A 19,372-nucleotide genomic window follows, 5' to 3' on the forward strand; every position below is an offset into this window, starting at 1 on the left:
TATTAGCTATGTCAGACAAGGACACAATGTCAAGGCCAGATTAAAGATGAGGTGCGGTTTCAGAGTCAGAGCACGTGCACTTAAACATGCGGCCACTCCTGCTAGGGTGCTTCCATCTGCTGAGTCATCTGTAGCCACCCCTTCTTCGACCATTCTGGGTATCTAATCTTTCTGTGAACAACTCCGGCTTCTGTGAAGCTGTGCCCAGAAGCTTGGCATCACAGGCATGAGTGAAGTCTGCAGGGTCCCTGACCTTCCTTCAATCTGCGCCAGTCACCAGCGGAGGAAAGAAGGGAAACCAAGGAACCCGGTTCTTTAGCATTCTCAGTACCATCACCAATCAAACATATATTTGTGAATGACTACAGAGACAAGAGGACCTGAAAGCTGGATTGGGAGTGACTACTTTCTAAATCCTCTTGATTTTATGGCAATAGGAATTTGTTACCCGGCAAAGGGCTTGCTGCCCAATGCACACAGAAGCCAGTACTGTGGCCTTGGCTTCTGAGGAAAATAAAAGCTTTATTGTGAGGTCAGCTGGCAAGGAGACAGGAAGCAGAGCTCAGATCTGTCTCCCAGATTGGGGGTTCAGTCAAACTTTTCTGAGTTGGGGGAAGAAGGCTGGTATGTGGAAGCACTGGCGAGCGGGTTTCCATTGGAGGGCTTTGGAACTTGGCCCTTTAGGGTAAAGTATAATGAAGGGGCTTCAGCACTGGATCTAGAAAACAGCTCAGTACCTTAGAAACAGGATAGGGCCGATTTGGGGCTGGTTCTGCAGTTACATAAATAGGCTTTTGATTCATTTTGTGGGAGAGGCTGTTTAGTGCAATGTATAAAAGCACTGACCATAGATCCAGGCCTTTGTATCCATTTCCTCATCTGTCCAATGAAGGTACTTAATTACACTTATTTTTTGATGTATGATTTATATGAGTAAATAGAGGAGAAGTATTTAGAACAATATCTGCACATAGTAAGAATTAGTAACTATTAGCTCTTATTATTTATGTATTCTTTTATTCATGCAATCATTTATTAATTTTTTTGGGTAGAGTGTGTGACACAAGCACTAATATATGTCAGACATGATGGGCTCTGGTATTGCAATGGGAACAAGATAATATGGTCCCTATATTCTCAGGGAAAGAGATAAAGACAGACATGTAAAGATTATCCAGTATCATGTTAGGAGTTTAGAGGTCACTCTAATTATATCCCTTGGGGGCCAGAACAGGAGCACCTGGGAACTGTTAAACCTCTTTGCTGTGTGTACCAATGAGGACAAACTTCTCCTTGCCTTAGCATTCACTTACATATCTGATAATGGACAATAGTTTATCCTCCAAAATGACTGTCCTCCTAAAACTTGGTCTAGAACAATGAAATAGAACAGATTTGTCCTCTTTAAATGGTAGATGGTTCCAGCCATACCCTTTATCTGTTTGACCTTGGGCAAATCGCTAGCCTCTTTGTCAATATTTTCCACTGTAAGATGGAAATAATGCCACCTACTTTGCAAAGTTGTTGTAGACTGATAGATATATGTAAAGCACCTAGAGCTCCTTTTATATTTGTAGCTTCCATGGGTTCAAAGTAACCAGCCTGAATCATTCAAGCTAAAGTCCTAAGGAGTGTCCCTCCTCAGGCAGTTGCAGAGCAAATGTTCTCTCCTGAAAAGTTCTCAGATCCAGTCCTGCATTGTAGAAGGGCCTCCCTCCCTCCTCTTTTCTAACTCTTTTGTTGTCCCTGATATTTTCTCACCCTATTCACACTGGGATCTCTAGGCTGAGAAAGGCACAGGTTTATCTGTGCATATCATGGAGCTTGATTCAACTCATCTCCTAGGGTTTATAGGATGACTAGAGCAATCTATTCTCCTTTCATTTGTACCAGTTCATTGTCATGGACTAATAAAAAGTAAATTTCTTAAAGATGGTCTGAAATTCTTTCTTAAAGTGGGCTAATACATATACAGATCATCATGACTGTTGGGATCTTTTAGCCATACTGAAATACAAACATTTCTATCCTTCCTTGTGTTTCTAAAGCTTGTTTTCCTTTGCCAGGCTGTTATCTATAAAATCCAAGGAAAAGGAAAGCCTGACAGTGGCCTAGCTCAGCATCTATCATGGTGTTATAAAAGATATTCCCATTGGTGTGAAATTGTATTGGAAAATTTGGGATTAAATACAAATGAATAGTTTTTAAAAATCACTGTAGGACCACATTATCAAGAAACTGAAAGGACAACCCACAGAAAGAGAAAAAGTCTTATATCTGATAAAGGCCTAGTATCTATAAAATATAAAAAACTCTTACAACTCAAAAATAAAAAGACAAATAACCCAATTTAAAAATGAGGAAATAATTTGAATAAGCATTTATCAGAAGAAGATATATAATTAGCCAATAAGCACATGGAAAAATGCTCAATATCATTAGCCTTCAGGGAAATGCAAATCAAAGCCACAGTGAGATTCAACTTTACATCAAGTAGGATGACTTGACAATAACAAGTGCTGGTGAGAATGTAGAGAAATTGGAACCCCCATACACTGCTGACAGGAATGTAAAATGGTACAGCTGCTACAGAAAACTGGCAGTTCTTCAAAAAGATAAACATAGTTACTATATCACCCCAAAATTTCATTCTTACATATATACCCAAGAGAATTAGAACGTATATATACACATAAAAAATGTACACACAAATGTAAATATCAACATTATTCATAATAGCCAAAAAATGGAAGCAACTCAAATTATGAATGGGTAAATAAAATGTGATATATCCATAAGTGAAATACTATTCACCCATTAAGAAGGAATGAAGTACTGATATATGTCACAACATAGATGCATTTTGAAAACATAATGCTAAGTAAAAGAAGTCACACACACAAAAAATCATATATGATTATTTAACATAAAATTTCCAGAATAGACAAATCTGTAGAGATGGACAGCAGCTTAGTGATTGCCAGAGGCTAGGAGGAAAGGGTGAAGGGACTGATAAAGCATACAGTTTCTTTTTGGGATGATGAAAATATTCTGGAATTAGATAGTGGTGATGATTATAAAACCTTGTTAATATTCTAAAAACCACTGAATTGTACACTTTAAAATGGTCATTTTATGGTATGTGAATTATATCTCAAATTTTAAAAAACTATAGGATGTTTCTAAGGGTTTCATTGGCTAATTTTAATTCTAAAATTTGTGTAGAACTGCAAAAGACCACAATTACCTAAAGTAATCTTAAAAAGAAGCTGGAGGCATCATATTCCTTGATTGAAAACTATATTGCAAAACTAAAGTAATCAAAGCAGTATGATATTGGCATTAAAAACAGATGTACAACCCTATGCCAAACAACTAGCAAGACAGGAACACAACCGCACCCATTAGGAGAGAGGCTGCATAAAATCATAATAAGGTGGCAGACACCCCAAAACACACCTCCAGATGCGGTCGTGCCCATCAGAAAGACGAGATCCAGCCTCATCCACCAGAAAAAAGGCACCAGTCCCCTCCACTAGGAAGCCTACACAACCCATTGAACCAACTTTAGGCACTGGGGGCAGACACCAAAAACAACAGTAACTACGAACCTGCAGCCTGCAAAAAGGAGAACTCAAACATAGGAAGTTAAGCAAAATGAAAAGCAGAGAAACACAAAGCAGATGAAGGAGCAAGGTAAAAACCCACAAGACCAAATGAAGAGGAAATAGGCAGTCTACCTGAAAAAGAATTCAGAGTAATGATAGTAAAGATGATCCAAAATCGTGGAAATAGAATGGAGAAAATAAAAGAAACGTTTAAAAAGGACCTAGACGAACTAAAGAGCAAACAAACAATGATGAACACCACAATAAATGAAATTTAAAATTATCTAGAAGGAATCAATAGCAGAATAACTGAGGCAGAAGAATGGATAAGTGACCTGGAAGATAAAAGAGTGGAAATAACTACTGCAGAGCAGAATAAAGAAAAAAGAATGAAAAGAACTGAGGACAGTCTCAGAGACCTTTGGGACAACATTAAATGCACAAACATTCGAATTATATGGGTCCCAGAAGAAGAAGACAAAAAGAAAGGGATTGAGAAAATATTTGAAGAGATTATAGTTGAAAACTTACCTAATATGGGAAAGGAAATAGTCAGTCAAGTCCAGAAGTGCAGAGAGTCCTATACAGGATAAATCGAAGAAGAAACACGCCAAGACACACAGTAATCAAACTATCAAAAATTAAATACAAAGAAAAAGTACTGAAAGCAGAAAGAGAAAAGCAACAAATAACATACAAGGGAATCTCCATAAAGGTAACAGCTGATCTCTCAGCAGAAACTCTGCAAGCCAGAAGGGACTGGCAGGACATATTTAAAGTGATGAAAGGGAAAAACCTACAACAATATTACTCTACCCAGCAAGGATCTCATTCAGATTCGATGGAGAAATTTACAGAGAAGCAAAAGCTAAGACGATTCAGCACCAGCAAACCAGCTTTACAACAAATGCTAAAGGAACTTCTCTAGGCAGGAAACACAGAGAAGGAAAAGATCTACAACAACAAGCCCAAAACCATTAAGAAAATGGGAATAAGAACATACATATACGTAACTACCTTAAATGTAAATGGATGAAATGCTCCAACCAAAAGACATAGACTGCCTGAATGGATACAAAAACAAGACCCATATATATGCTGTCTACAAGAGACCTACTTCAGACCTAGGGACACATATAGACTGAAAGTGAGGGGATGGAAAAAGATATTCCAGGCCAATGGAAATCAAAAGAAAGCTGGTGTAGCAATACTCATATCAGACAAAATAGACTTTAAAATAAAGACTATTACAAGAGACAAAGAAGGACACTAATTAATGATCAAGGGATCAATCCAAGAAGAACATATAACAATTGTAAATATTTATGCACCCAACATAGGAGCACCTCAATACATAAGGCAAATGCTAACGACCATAAAAGTGGAAATCGACAGCAACACAATCATCGTAGGGGACTTTAACATCCCACTTTCACCAATGAACAGATCATCCAAATGAAAATAAAAAAGGAAAAACAAGCTTTAAATGACACATTAAACAAGATGGACTTAGTTGATATTTATAGGACATTCCATCCAAAAACAACAGAATACACTTTCTTCTTAAGTGCTCATGGAACATTCTAGAGGATAGATCATATCCTGGGTCACAAATCAAGCCTTGGTAAATTTAAGAAAATTGAAATCATATCAAGTATTTGTTCCAACCACAAGGCTATGAGACTAGATATCAATTACAGGAAAAGATCTGTAAAAAATACAAACACATGGAGGTTAAACAATACACTACTAAAGAACCAACAGATCACTGAAGAAATCAAACAGGAAATTAAAAAATACCTAGAAACCAATGACAATGAAAACATGACAACCCAAAACCTACAGGATGCAGCAAAAGCAGTTCTAAGAGGGAAGTTTATATCAATACAATCCTGCCTCAAGAAACAAGTAACAGCTCAAAAAAACAACCTAACCTTACACCTAAAGCAATTAGAGAAAGAAGAACAAAAAAAACCCAAAAGACATCATAAAGATCAGATCAGAAATAAATGAAAAAGAAATGAAGGAAACAATAGCACAGATCAATAAAGCTAAAACCTGGTTTTGAGATGATAAACAAAATTGAGAAACAATTAGCCAGACTCATCAAGAAAAAAAGGGAGGAGACTCAAATCAATAGAATTAGAAATGGAAAAGGAGAAGTAACAACAGACACTGCAAAAATACAAAGGATCATGAGAGATTACTACCAACAACTCTACGCCAATAATATGGACAACCTGGAAGAAATGGACAAATTCTTCGAAAAGCACAACCTTCCGAGACTGAAGCAGGAAGAAATAGAAAATATAAACCAACCAATCATAAGCACTGAAATTGAGACTGTGATTAAAAATCTTCCAACAAGAACAAAAGCCCAAGACCAGATGCTTTCACAGGCAAATTCTATCAAATATTTAGAGAAGAGCTAAAACCTATCCTTCTCAAACTTGTCCAAAATATAGCAGAGGGAGGAACACTCCCAAACTCATTCTACAAGGCCACCATCACCCTGATACCAGGAATACTAAAAAAAATAAAACTACAGACCAATATCACTGATGAACATAGAAGCAAAAATCCTCAACAAAATACTAGCAAACAGAATCCAACAGCACATTAAAAGAATCATACACCATGATCAAGTGGGGTTTATCCCAGGAATGCAAGGACTCTTCAATATATGCAAATTAATCAATGTGCTACACCATATTAACAAACTGAAGAAGAAAAACCATGTGATCATCTCAGTAGATGCAGAAAAAGCTTTCGACAAAACTCAACACCTATTTATGATAAAAACCCTCCTGAAAGTAGACATAGAGGGTACTGACCTCAACATAATAAAGCCCATATATGACAAACCCACAGCCAACAACGTTCTCAATGGTGAAAAACTGAAACCATTTCCTCTAAGATCAGGAACAAGACAAGGTTCCCCACTCTCACCACTAATATTCAACATAGTTTTAGAAGTTTTAGCCACAGCAATCAGAGAAGAAAAAAAAATAAAAAGAATCCAAATCGGAAAAGAAGAGTAAAGCTGTCACTGTTTGCAGATGACATGATACTATACATAGGAAATCCTAAACATGCTACCAGAAAACTACTAGAGCTAATCAATGAATTTGGTAAAGTAGCAGGATACAAAATTAATGCACAGAAATCTCTGGCATTCCTATAAACTAATGATGAAAAATCTGAAAGAGAAATTAAGGAAACATTCCCATTTACCATTGCAACAAAAAGAATAAATTACCTAGGAATAAACCTACCTAAGGAGGTAAAAGACCTGTACTCAGAAAACTATAAGACACTGATGAAAGAAATTAAAGATAATACAAACAGATGGAGAGATGTCCCATGTTCTTGGATTGGAAGAATCAACATTGTGATAATGACTATACTACCCAAAGCAATCTACAGATTCAATGCAATCCCTATCAAACTATTAATGGCACTTTTCACAGAACTAGAACAAAAGGTTTCACAATTTGTATGGAAACACAAAAGATCCCGAATAGGCAAAGCAATCTTGAGAAAGAGAAACGGAGCTGGAGGAATCAGGTTCTTGGACTTCAGACTATACTACAAAGCTACAGGAATCAAGACAGTATGGTACTGGCACAAAAACTGAAAGATAGATCAATGGAACAGGATAGAAAGCCCAGAGATAAACACACGCACATATGGTCAACTTATTTTTGATAAAGGAGGCAAAAATATACAATGGAGAAAGGACAGCCTCTTCAATAAGTGGTGCTGGGAAAACTGGACAGCTACATGTAAAAGAATGAAATTAGAACACTCCCTAACACCATACACAAAAATAAACTCCAAATGGCTTAAAGACCTAAATGTAAGGCCAGACACTATAAAACTCTTATAGGAAAACATAGGCAGAACACTCTATGACATAAATCAGAGCAAGATCATTTTGGACCCATCTCCTAGAGAAATGGAAATAAAAACAAAAATAAACAAATCGGACCTAATGAAACTTAAAAGATTTTGCACAGCAAAGGAAACCATAAAAAGGATGAAAAGACAACCCTCAGGATGGGAGAAAATATTTGCAAATGAAGCAACTGACAAAGGATTAATCACCAAAATTTACAAGCAGCTCATGCAGCTCAATATCAAAAAAACAAACAACCCAATCCAAAAATGGGCAAAAGACCTAAATAGACAGTTCTCCAAAGAAGATATACAGAGTGCCAACAAACACATGAAAGGATGCTCAACATCACTAATCGTTAGAGAAATGCAAATCAAAACTACAATGAGGTATCACCTCACACTGGTCAGAATGGCCATCATCAAAATATCTACAAACAACAAATGCTGGAGAGGGTGTGGAGAAAAGGGAACCCTCTTGCACGGTTGGTGGGAATGTAAATTGATACAGCCACTATGGAGAACAATATGGATGTCCCTTAAAAAACTCAAAATAGAACTACCATATGACCCAGCAATCCCACTACTGGGCATATACCCTGAGAAAGCCATAATTTAAAAAGAATCATGTACCACAATGTTCATTTCAGCTCTATTTACAGTAGCCAGGACATGGAAGCAACCTAAGTGTCCATCGACAGATGAATGCATAAAGAAAATGTGGCACATATATACAATGCAATATTACTCAGCCATAAAAAGAAAAGAAATTGAGTTATTTGTAGTGAGGTGGATGAACCTACAGTCTGTCATACTGAGTGAAGTAAGTCAGAAAGAGAAAAGGAAATACTGTATGCTAGCACCTATATATGGAATCTAAAAATTTTAAAAAGGTTATGAAGAACCTAGTGGCAGGACAGGAATAATTATGCAGACGTAGAGAATGGACTTGAGGACACGGGGACAGGGAAGGGTAAGCTGGGACGATTTGAGAGAGTGGCATGGACTTATTTATACTGCCAAATGTGAAATAGATAGCTAGTGGGAAGAAGCTGCACAGCACAGGGAATCAGCTCAATGCTTTGTGACCACCTAGAGGGGTGGGATAGGGAGTGTGGGAGGGAGATGCAAGAGGGAGGAGATATAGGGATATATGTATATGTATAGCTGATTCACTTTGTTATAAAGCAGAAACTAACACACCATTGGAAGGCAATTATACTCCAATAAAGATATTAAAAAAAAAAACAAAAACAGATGTACAGACTAATGGAACAGAATAGAGAGCCCAGAAAGAAACCCATGTACATATGGTCCACTAATTTTTGACAAAGGAGTCAAGAATATACAACATGGAAAGGATAGTCTCTTCAGTAAATGGTGTTGGAAAATTGAACAACCACAAACAAAAGAATAAACCTGGACATCATACACAAAAATTAACTCAAAATGATTAAAGACTTAAATGTAAGACCTGAAACCACAAAACTCCTAGAAGAAAACATCCAGAATAAAATCCTTGATGTTGGTCTTGGCTATGATATTTTGGATTTGATACGAAAAGCAAAGGCATCAAAAGCAAAAGTCTACAAGTGGAACTACAACAAATTGAAAAGCTTTTGCATGGCAAAAGGAAACCATCAACAAAATGAAAAGGTAACCTATGGAATGGGAGAAAGTATTTGTAAATCACATATCTGATAAGGGGTTAATATCCAAAATATAAGGAACTCATACAACTCAATAGCTAAAGAAAATACAAAAATCAAAACAAAACAGAAATCCAATTTTAAAATGGGCAAATGACCTAAATAGATATCTTTCCAAAGAAGACAACCAAATGCTAACAGGTACATGAAAAGGTGCTCGACATCACTTATCATAAGAAAAATGCAAATTAAAACCACAGTGAGATATTATCTCACACCTGTTAGAATGGTATCATCAAAAAGATGAGATAAGTGTTGGCAAGGATGTGGAGAAAAAAGAATGCCTTTGCACTGTTGGTGGGAATGCATATTGGCGAAACAACATGGAAAACATTATGGAGCTTCCTTAAAAAAATTTAAAAATAGAACTACCATATGATCTAACAAGCCCCACTTCTGGATATATATTCAAAGGAAATGAAAAGAGGATATCAAAGAGATATCTGCACCTCTGTGTTTACTGCAGCATTATTCACAATAGCCAAGACATGGAAACAACTTGTGTCCATCAACAGAAGAATGGATAAAGAAGATAATGGCATATCTATACAGTGGAATATTATTCAGCCATGAGAAAGGACATCCTGCCATTTGCGAGAACATGGATGGACCTCGGGGACAATATGCTGACTGAAATAAGTCAGACACAGAAAGACAAGTGTGAATGATCTCACTTATGTGTGGAATCTAAAAAAGCCAAACATAGACACAGAGACCAAAATGGTGTAACCAGGTGCTGGGGATGGGAGAAAAGGGGAAATGTTGGTCAAAGAGTACAAGCTTCCAGCAATAAGATGAATAATTTCTGGGGTTCTAATGTACAGCATAGTGATTATAGTTAATAATATTGTATTGTATACTTGAAAGTTGTAAGAGAGTAGATCTTAAATGTTCTCAGCACAAAAAAGAGATGGTAATTATGTGATGTGATATGCAAGTGTTAGCTAATGGTATGGTGGCAATCATTTTGCAATACATAAGTGCATCAAATCAATGCATTTTACACCTTAAACTTATACAGTGTTATATGTCAATTATATCTCAATAGAGCTGGAGGGAGAAAAGGAAAATAACAAGTGTTGGTGAGAACATAGAGAAATTGAAACCCTCATACACTGCTAATGGGAATGCAAAATGGTTCAGCTGATGTGGAAAAGTTTGGCAGTTCCTCAGAAGGTTAAACATAGAACTACCAGGTGACCCAGCAATTCCACTCCTAGGTATATTCCTGAGAGAAGTGAAAACATGTTCATACAAAAACTTCTGCACAAATGTTCACAGCAGCATGATTCATAATAGCCCCAAAGTAGATACAACCCAATGTCTGTGAAGTGATACTAGATAAACAAAATGTGGTATATCCATACAACGGAGTATTATTCAGCCATTAAGAGGAATGCAGTACTGTAAGATGCTACATGGGTTAGCCTGGAAAACATGCTAAGTGAAGGATTGTGATTCCATTCACATAAAATGACCCAAACAGGCAAATCCATGGAGACACAAAGTAGGTTAGCAGTTGCCAGGGGATAGAGGGAAGGAGGGAATCTGGACTAACTGTTAATAGCTATGGGACTTCTTTTCAGGGGATGAATGAAATGTTCTCAAATTAGATAGTGGTGATGTTTACACAACATAGTGAATATACGGAAAACCACTGGAGTATGCATTTTTAAATGGTAAAATTTATGTTATATGAATTATACCTCAATAAAATATTAAAACAAAACAAAACATAAATTACAAACTTTAAGAAAAATTATTTAGCATTGAGGTAACATTTATATGTAGTCTTCTTAAACTCACTGTTTATTTTTTCTCTCTAAAATAGCTGAATGCACTTATCTCTATATTTTAAACTTGAATTTTTTATGTGTGTATGAGGGTTTGAGAATATGTCTCCTGGGAGATAAGAAAAAGTTCAAATGAAAGAAAAGAAACAGTATATTGTTACGACTATTTGCTCCAACTTTTGGTTGGTAAGATTATTTGTTCCTTTGGGCCCTAGAATATGTTTATAAAAATAAAATTAAACAATAAAATAAACAATAAAACAATATAGTATGTGAATTATATCTCAATTTTTTAAAAACTGCAAGAGCTATCTCAGCAGTTTTTTGGCTAATATGTACTATAAGTTTCTAAGACAGAGATACAGAATTTCATGTTTTCCATCTTATTTAACAGTGGAAATCTTTTTTCATGGAATTGCTCTATGGGAAAAATTGCTCTAATGAATTCGCTCAAAGTAAACATGAAGGTAAGAGCATCCAGTACTTGGAGTAGATGGTTTGTCTTAAATGTTTAATCACTGCTGATTCTAGTCTTTGCCATTTTTCCTTTGTTTTTTGGCTCTGTTGACAGTATCCCGTCTCATTGTGTACATTAAGCTTTTGTTGCCCTGCATTTAATTGCTCCTGGTATGAGAAATGGGACTTCAAAAGACTCTTTTAAAAAGTAAGGTAATATCCTGGAAATTGAGCACAAGGTAACTAAGATGACTGTAATTTAATAAGACATGTGAAGCTTAAAATATGCACAGGGTTTTTAATCCAGCTAAGGCTATAATGCACAAAGCATGAAATTTTAAGTCTATTAAGTCATTCCAACAAGATTAGTCTTCAGGTTAGGTATATTACTCTGGAGACTATTGTCACAATGTCATGGGGACACTCATGCCAATATATTTTATTGGTAATGATACACACGGGTGCCTAAGCCACACTAGCCAGAATGGCCTTAAGAAAAACTTCATGTGTTTTAAATAATACATATAAAAAAGTAAGGGAGGGAGGGAGGGGAGGGGAGGGAGGGGAGGGAGAGGAGGTAGGGAGGGAGGGAGGGAGGGAGGGAGGGAGGGAAAGGGGAAGCAGCAGCCACAGCAGAAACAACAAAAGTATTTTCTTCAGTGACTCTATCGGGAGCAATAGTGTGACTTAATTAGTCAGAAGAACTACGAAGAGCTCAGATATTTGTGGATAAATGCCATTTCTAATTGTGCATGACTATTTTGTTTTCTACTTGTGAATCACTATAACTGATTTTGTTTTTTGCATGTTTAGATTCTAAATGTATTTTATACCAGAAAAAAAGATTTTTTTTTTTTTTTGATGGTGTAGAAAGCAAAGCCTGATATCATGTGAACCAGATGTACTTTTTTGGATGGAGTACAAGAAAACCTGTGAAGATTAACAGTAAATCTTTTTCTGTGCTCATAAACTGCTGAAAAAATTGGCATAAAATGTGCTACGACTAAATAAGTTATGATGTATATCTTACTGGCTACAAATGAGTGAATGATCAAGGTAGTGTTTGCTCTTTAGAAGGCAAAGCTTAAGCAGAGCCAAGGGTACATTTCACATCCCAAAGCATGCCTTCCATTTCCCTTATTATGTAAATTATTCTCTGATAGAAACCTAGCTGTTTCAGGTGGAACTTTCACCCTTACGGGACATTCTCTAGCCAAGCCTTACATGACCTCTGTCACAATTACCCTCTAAGTGCACATTCATAAAATAATCTTATATAGTACATGTTTAAATATTTTGAACTATGTTATCTTTGTTATTAATGTTCAACCTTTTATATCTCTATTTCCTGCTTCTACAACTAGTTTCCTTGAGATGAGCGTTCGTATTTTATATGCCTGTCTACATGTCCACAGAATCAAAGAATAATATAAGTGTTCACTAATCTACAAAATGTCCTTCGATTTAGAAGAGACATTTTCTGCCAGAGAATGTATAGTAAATTATTGTGAAGTGTTGGATGACTTCATTATTTATTTATCAGGTATTCATATAATGCCGCCAGGTGCCAGCCACCAGTATGTTAATGTATTTGAAAAATATATTAACTCACAGAATCTTTGTAGCAACCTAATTTCAGTAAGTTCTCTTACTATCTTCCCCATTTTACAGATGAGGAAACTGAGGCACACAGCAGCATTACTGCTAACAGATAATAAATTGCAGATGCAGAAATCAGACCCAGGCAGTCTAGCTCTAGAATCTGTGCTTGTTTCAGCCACTATGCTCTACTGCCTTGGATGGCCATGCTGTGTTGACTCCACTTTCTCTTCACCTCATAGTAGTTTGGTTACTATCAATTACATATCATACATACTCTTACCTCAGTAATGATCATGAGGTGTCTTGGACTAGGTTGTTTCTTTCACATTCAATATAGAACACATTTGCAAAAGCATTCCAAATACTCCCTTGCCACCTCTCTTACCAACTTCCTTTTTTTTAAGATTTAAGCTTTTCAAATTGAAGTATAGTTGATGTACATTATTATAAGTTACAGGTGGACAATACAGTGATTCACAATTTTTAAAGGTTATACCCCATTTAGTTATTATAGAATTTTGGCTATATTTCCTGTGTTGTATAATTTATCCTTGTAGTTTATTTTATACATAATAGTTTGTACCTCTTAGTCTCCTACCCCTTCCCTCTCCCCACTGGTAACCACTAGTTTACTCTCTATATCTGTGAGTCTGCTTCTTTTTTGTTGTATTCACTAGTTTCTTGTATTTTTTTAGATTCTGCATGTAAGTGATATCATACAGTATTTGTCTTTCTCTGTCTGACTTATTTCACTTAGCATAATGCCCTCCAAATTCATCCATGTTGTTGCAAATGGCTAATAATTGCCATTGTGGCTTTGATGTGCTCCACTATAACTTACAACAATGCTACCCTGTTCTTTTTAAATTATTGTTTAGCCACTGAGAATAAACATTCCTATTTTGGTTTCTTTTCCTCTAATCTATTCTGGCTACGTGTACAGTGTTGGTGCCTTTTGATGGAAAATAGAACACCAAGAACTTCTATCTTGGCATCAGTTTCAGGTCCCATAAAAACAAATCTGCATTAGACTCTTCTAGTGCTTCCTTATAGCTGAGACGGGAAATCATCATCATATCCTCAGTCTGCTCCCAGAAGCTACTCAGCAGATCCAGCCAAGCTGTCCTGAAACAGGAGTTCACCCTGAGAACCTGCATGTATTAAAAGCAGTCTTTTAAAGTTTCCTTTATGCTAATAAAGAAAGGTCCATTGTAAAGATGTCTGCACTTGAAGTAAAGGGACGGTATTCTATGTGAATGTTGCCATCACATTCTCATCGGCCCATCCACCAGCTACAGGATGCCTTTCTCTGCCTCTAAGTGCCAGAGCATCTGTATAATGCGAGTAGATTTGATGGGAGCTGGGGAAGAAAGGGGCCAGGGGATGAGAGAGCTTTTGTGGAGGAAACCTTTTAGCGTGTGCCCCCTGTGGAGGGGGGAAGAGAGAAATGATCAAAGGGCTCACAAGAAGCGAAGTTTCCTCTAAGAGGACAGATAAAGGACAAAGGTTGTTATATTAAAATATCTAAGGAACTGTCAATGCAGCGTGGAGAAACAGAACACTAGCACAATGCTCTTCGTATATGCCGCCAGCCTACTTTGTTCAGCAGTGTGACATATGCATTTAGGGCCAACCAGTCATTCAGGCCATCATCCCCAAAGTCTATGTGGAAGAATCTCGAAATGCACGGGACCCTCGTGCCCATGCAAGGGGGAAAAAGCCCTGTTTTGGGTAGCCTTTTAACCAGACTTACCTTAAATAAAGGTTGGCGTGAACACTTTTCAGAAAGCTCACGTTGCTTAAAATTGCTAATGGCAACTTACCTCCTTAACTTCAAACCTCTGTCCTCTATGTTATGTGCTCATGGCATAAAGTTGAGAAGAGACATGGCAATACATACAATTCACTCTACAAAAACTGAGCAAATACTATGGCTGGTAAAGGGATACATCATAGACTGTGCTCTCAAGAAACTTCTTTCACCATCTAGTAGAGATAAGAAGCATAAGCAGGTAATCCTAATACAATGTCAAAGACATTGTGTGTTATAGAAGGATCTGTTCCCAGGGTGTTATGGACAAATCGAGAAGGATCGTGCAGCTCAATCAGGGTGGGCTTCATGGAGGAGTCAAAGTCTATGAATTTATGGTTAGTGGGTACATCCTTGTCATAGATTCCCTGCCTGGTGAAATTATGTTATGAATAAATTTGACATATTTAACATCTAGCCCTTAATATCTCACGTGCTTTTCTGATCCTGCCATTAGCAAGCATATCTTCCCTTTTCCCAAACCTGGTTGAAACTATTACTATCAAAACCTCAGTTACAGAGTGGATATATGTGTATTATGACTGATTCACTTTGCTGTACAGCAGAGACTAACACAACATTGTAAAGCAACTCTACTCCAATACAAATTAATTAATCAAAAAAACCCTTCAGTTACAAAAGAGCTAAACATGGGACAGCCCCACTGGAGACCAATTATCCTACTTGGAATACCCAGGCCAGCTCTAGCTATGTTCCCCCTGTAGTCAGTATTTTCTCTGTCTGATTATCCTGCCATACTTTTGTCTTTATGTTTATTTCTCTTTGTAACAACTTCTCTTCCTCCTACCTCGCCTTCTCCTCCATCCCACCCAACTCTGCCACAAACACAGACACACCACACACCCACATCACACCTGAGTGATTATACCTAGAACAAGTTCTACTCATCTCTTAAATGGTTTTTAAACACAAAAGGGTAACCTAGTAAAAGGGGAGAATCGATAGTGTTATTTTAATTTCTGGGAAAAATAGTTCTGGAGACAAAATGATAGTTGCATTTAATTCCAATTCCCAAATATATTTGGCTGTTGTACTTATAAAAGCTCCAAATTATGGTTTCCATTGTTGTCCCTGGTGAAATGAAGAGTCCAGGTCAAGACAGAAACCAGGGAAAATTGGGTCTGTACAGGAAGTACATGACAGGTGTAGTTCATGATCCAGAAAGCCAATGTCCAGGCTCTGTGCTAAAGTCCCTTATGTATATTAAGATATTTAATCCTCACAATTGCCTGATGAGATAAATACTATAATTATCGCCCTCACTTTACAGATGATAAAATGGAAGCATGGAAGGATAATAAAACATGCTCGAGGTCAGAGAGGTAGGAACTGGCAGAGCAAGACAGTTTGGCTCTGGAGTCTGAGCACAGGAGTGCCCACCACACACTCAGCACAGCAAGTTGGGCAGGGTCATTAATAGGGCTTCACACGCAGCTTATCTTAATGGGACTGGAGCCCTGGTTCAGTAAGGGAGTCTGGATCAAAAGGCAGGGCTAGGGCTTGTGTTCTATTATAAGGCATCTCCGAGACTCCTATCAAAGGCTTTCTCCTTGCCTGGGGCTGTCTTGTACTTTAGTTTACTTTATTTTGCTTATACCATTTAAAAGGCTACTGTCGAAGGCTAGGCTTCGACACACATGACACTGTAAAATCAACTGCATAGTCAGGAAAAAAAGAAAGGACACACACCAGGAAATACTTAAGCTCTAAGGGGGAAGGGATTTGCTATAATTGAGGACTTAACACTAGGAACCTTTAGTCACATACATTTTACTTAAACAACCTGACCTGCTTTCTTAAAAATCTGCTTTGAAACTCAGCAGGCCAAAGTAAAACTTCTGTATACCACCCTACCTTATAGTTTTCATAACATTTAAAGAGATTTAAAAAAAATTTTTATTTCTGGGAAATTTTAATTTTAAATTAAAAATGATGTGGGTGTGTGGTGTGTCTGTGTTTGTGGCAGAGTTGGGTGGGATGGAGGAGAAGATGAGGTAGAAGGAAGAGAAGTTGTTACAAAGAGAAATAAACATAAAGACAAAAGTATGGCAGGATAATCAGACAGTTAGATGGACTTATTTCTCAAGAGAATTTATTCTACTTTTAGACATATCAAATAATTTAAAAGTTTGTCTCAATATTGAATAAACCTTAATATAGCATGTAGAACAGCAACTGGTTCATCATAAAAGCTCAACGAATATTAGTTTTATTATTATTTTTTACAGGCAGTTTTGATTCAATGCATCATATAGGCATACCTATACATGTATTTAGAAAAGTTTTTTAAAATAGTGTGATTCTTAATCTCTTGATTGCTGACACACCCTTATACTAGGCAGCTTTTGTACCATAAGGAAAATGATCTGAACAACACACAGAAGAAATTGATTGCTGCTGGGTGGCAGATGCTGCAATAAAGCACTTTCTAATTAATTTGATATTAATTAAATTAATATCAAAATCCAGTAATTCATAAACTGTTGCTATCAGCAGCGGGACAAATATGTTTCTTGAGTATAATGTTGACGATATACCAGTTAGTAATGTTCACATAACATGGCCTTAGTTAGATCAAAGCAACCCCTCCTCAATCCAGAGCTGACGGAGTAGAAATCACACCCATTGAGGCCACTGGGAACCTGAACCAGGAACCAGAGCTGCACAGAGCATAAGATCTCCCAGGTTTGCTGAGAAGTAAAGAGAAGACATTTTGCAAAGGAATTTGGCATCCTTCACAAAGAGAAGCTACATGGAGACAGAGAAGGACGATTGTCGACTGAAATACAAATGCACTATTATTGTTTGATGATCCAATGGAAATAACCCAGGAGTCTGAATTATTTATCGTCAGCCCCTTTCTGTCCCTATATGCAGTGATAATTATTATTAGGTTGTTTGCTAGAGAATCAGGCAAACAAGCAGCTATTCTCAAAACTAGTCTGGAAAATATTAATTTCGGTTTGGGGAAAGACTTTTTAAATGGCTGTCAGGAATGCATTTGAAGTGGAATGAAAGGATCAATTGAATAGAGCTTCAATTTTCACAGTTTCCTATCAGGATAAGGAAAACAAAAGAAAATATTGTTTTCTAGAAAGCGTTATTTCATTGTGATTATAATGAGTGATTCTGGCCATTTATTTTTTCCTGCCTGGGGCCACCTTTTGCTACAGTATATTTTGCATATTAAGCAGGAAAAAAGCTAATCTTAAATTAATAACTGCACAAAAGCATACATTTTTGATAGGAAAAGGGCATTCATGTTTAGAGTTTATCAGGTGTTAAAAACAGATATTTAACCTCTACATCTAGCCCTTTTATTTCTCATGAAAAATTTTCAAGTGCCTTACAAAGCTATCTGCAAAATTATCTATGTCATATAGACACGAAGAAGCATAGATCCATTAAAACTAGTGGCCTTTGGGAAGGCTTACACCTCTATAATAAAACTGAAATGTTGTGTACCAGAAATGCCACAATTCAGTTTTCACCACTTGGAGTCTCTCATGATTTGTTTTAGCATTTGATGTTACTGATGATAATAATAAATGCCATTTATTGGGCACTTACTCTGGGTCAGACACCAAGCTAGGCTCTTGTCATTCCTTTAATATTTATGAGAGTCTGCCAAGTCTGCAAGATGGCCATTATTCACCTCCACTTAACAGATGAGGAAAATAAAGCTCAGAGAGGTTAAGGAACCAGCATAAAGTGTACAGCAAATGAACTCTGGGGCTGGGATTCCCATGTTCATCATGGTGTCTCCACATCCTGCACCCACTGTGCTTTATCCCACCCCCTCTTCTGTCCTCTACCAGCCTGTCCCGTGATGTTCCATCTGTGATGAAGGAAATGTTCTAAACCTGCACCTTCCAATGGTACTCAGTTGACTGTGGCTATTAGGCACTTGAAATGCGGATATTGTGTGACTGAGGAAATAAAGTTTTATTTTTATTTAATTTAAATACCCACATATGACTCGTCGCTACAGTATAAGACAGTGTAACAAACAAGGCAGAACTGTAACGCAGAAGACACCTACCCTAGTATACTTAGTAAGGATGATAGTTGGACTGAGCAATTTTTGATGGGCATCCTCCTACTTCCATTCTTTTCCAGTGAAATTCATTCATCACTGGCTGTGGGCATCATGAGGAGTACCATTATGCCTTGAGCGAGTGATATTGCATGAGGCTGCCCCCCGCTCCCCACTTCCCCCAGGTCTGCGAGGAGATCTGGTCCCCCTCCATTAGTATTCATGCCCACTGTCTATATCTGCTTCTCCTTCTTTTCTCCTGTCCACTAATGTACCATACACCCATAAAATTAAATATCCTGCTTACCCACACCATTAGTCTTCGGAATGGTAAGGGAAAGACACTTTAGAACTTCCTCTCTAAAAAAATTGCACTTTCTTCTTTGAAGTATTATTAAATTTTATCTGCTATAGCCAGCTTAACATCCTTAGAACTTCAT

The sequence above is a fragment of the Aethalodelphis obliquidens genome, unplaced genomic scaffold (genome assembly GCF_003676395.1).
Source record: "Aethalodelphis obliquidens isolate GAN/ISIS:26980383/991018 unplaced genomic scaffold, ASM367639v1 scaffold2, whole genome shotgun sequence".
NCBI classification, from domain to species: Eukaryota; Metazoa; Chordata; class Mammalia; order Artiodactyla; family Delphinidae; genus Aethalodelphis; species Aethalodelphis obliquidens.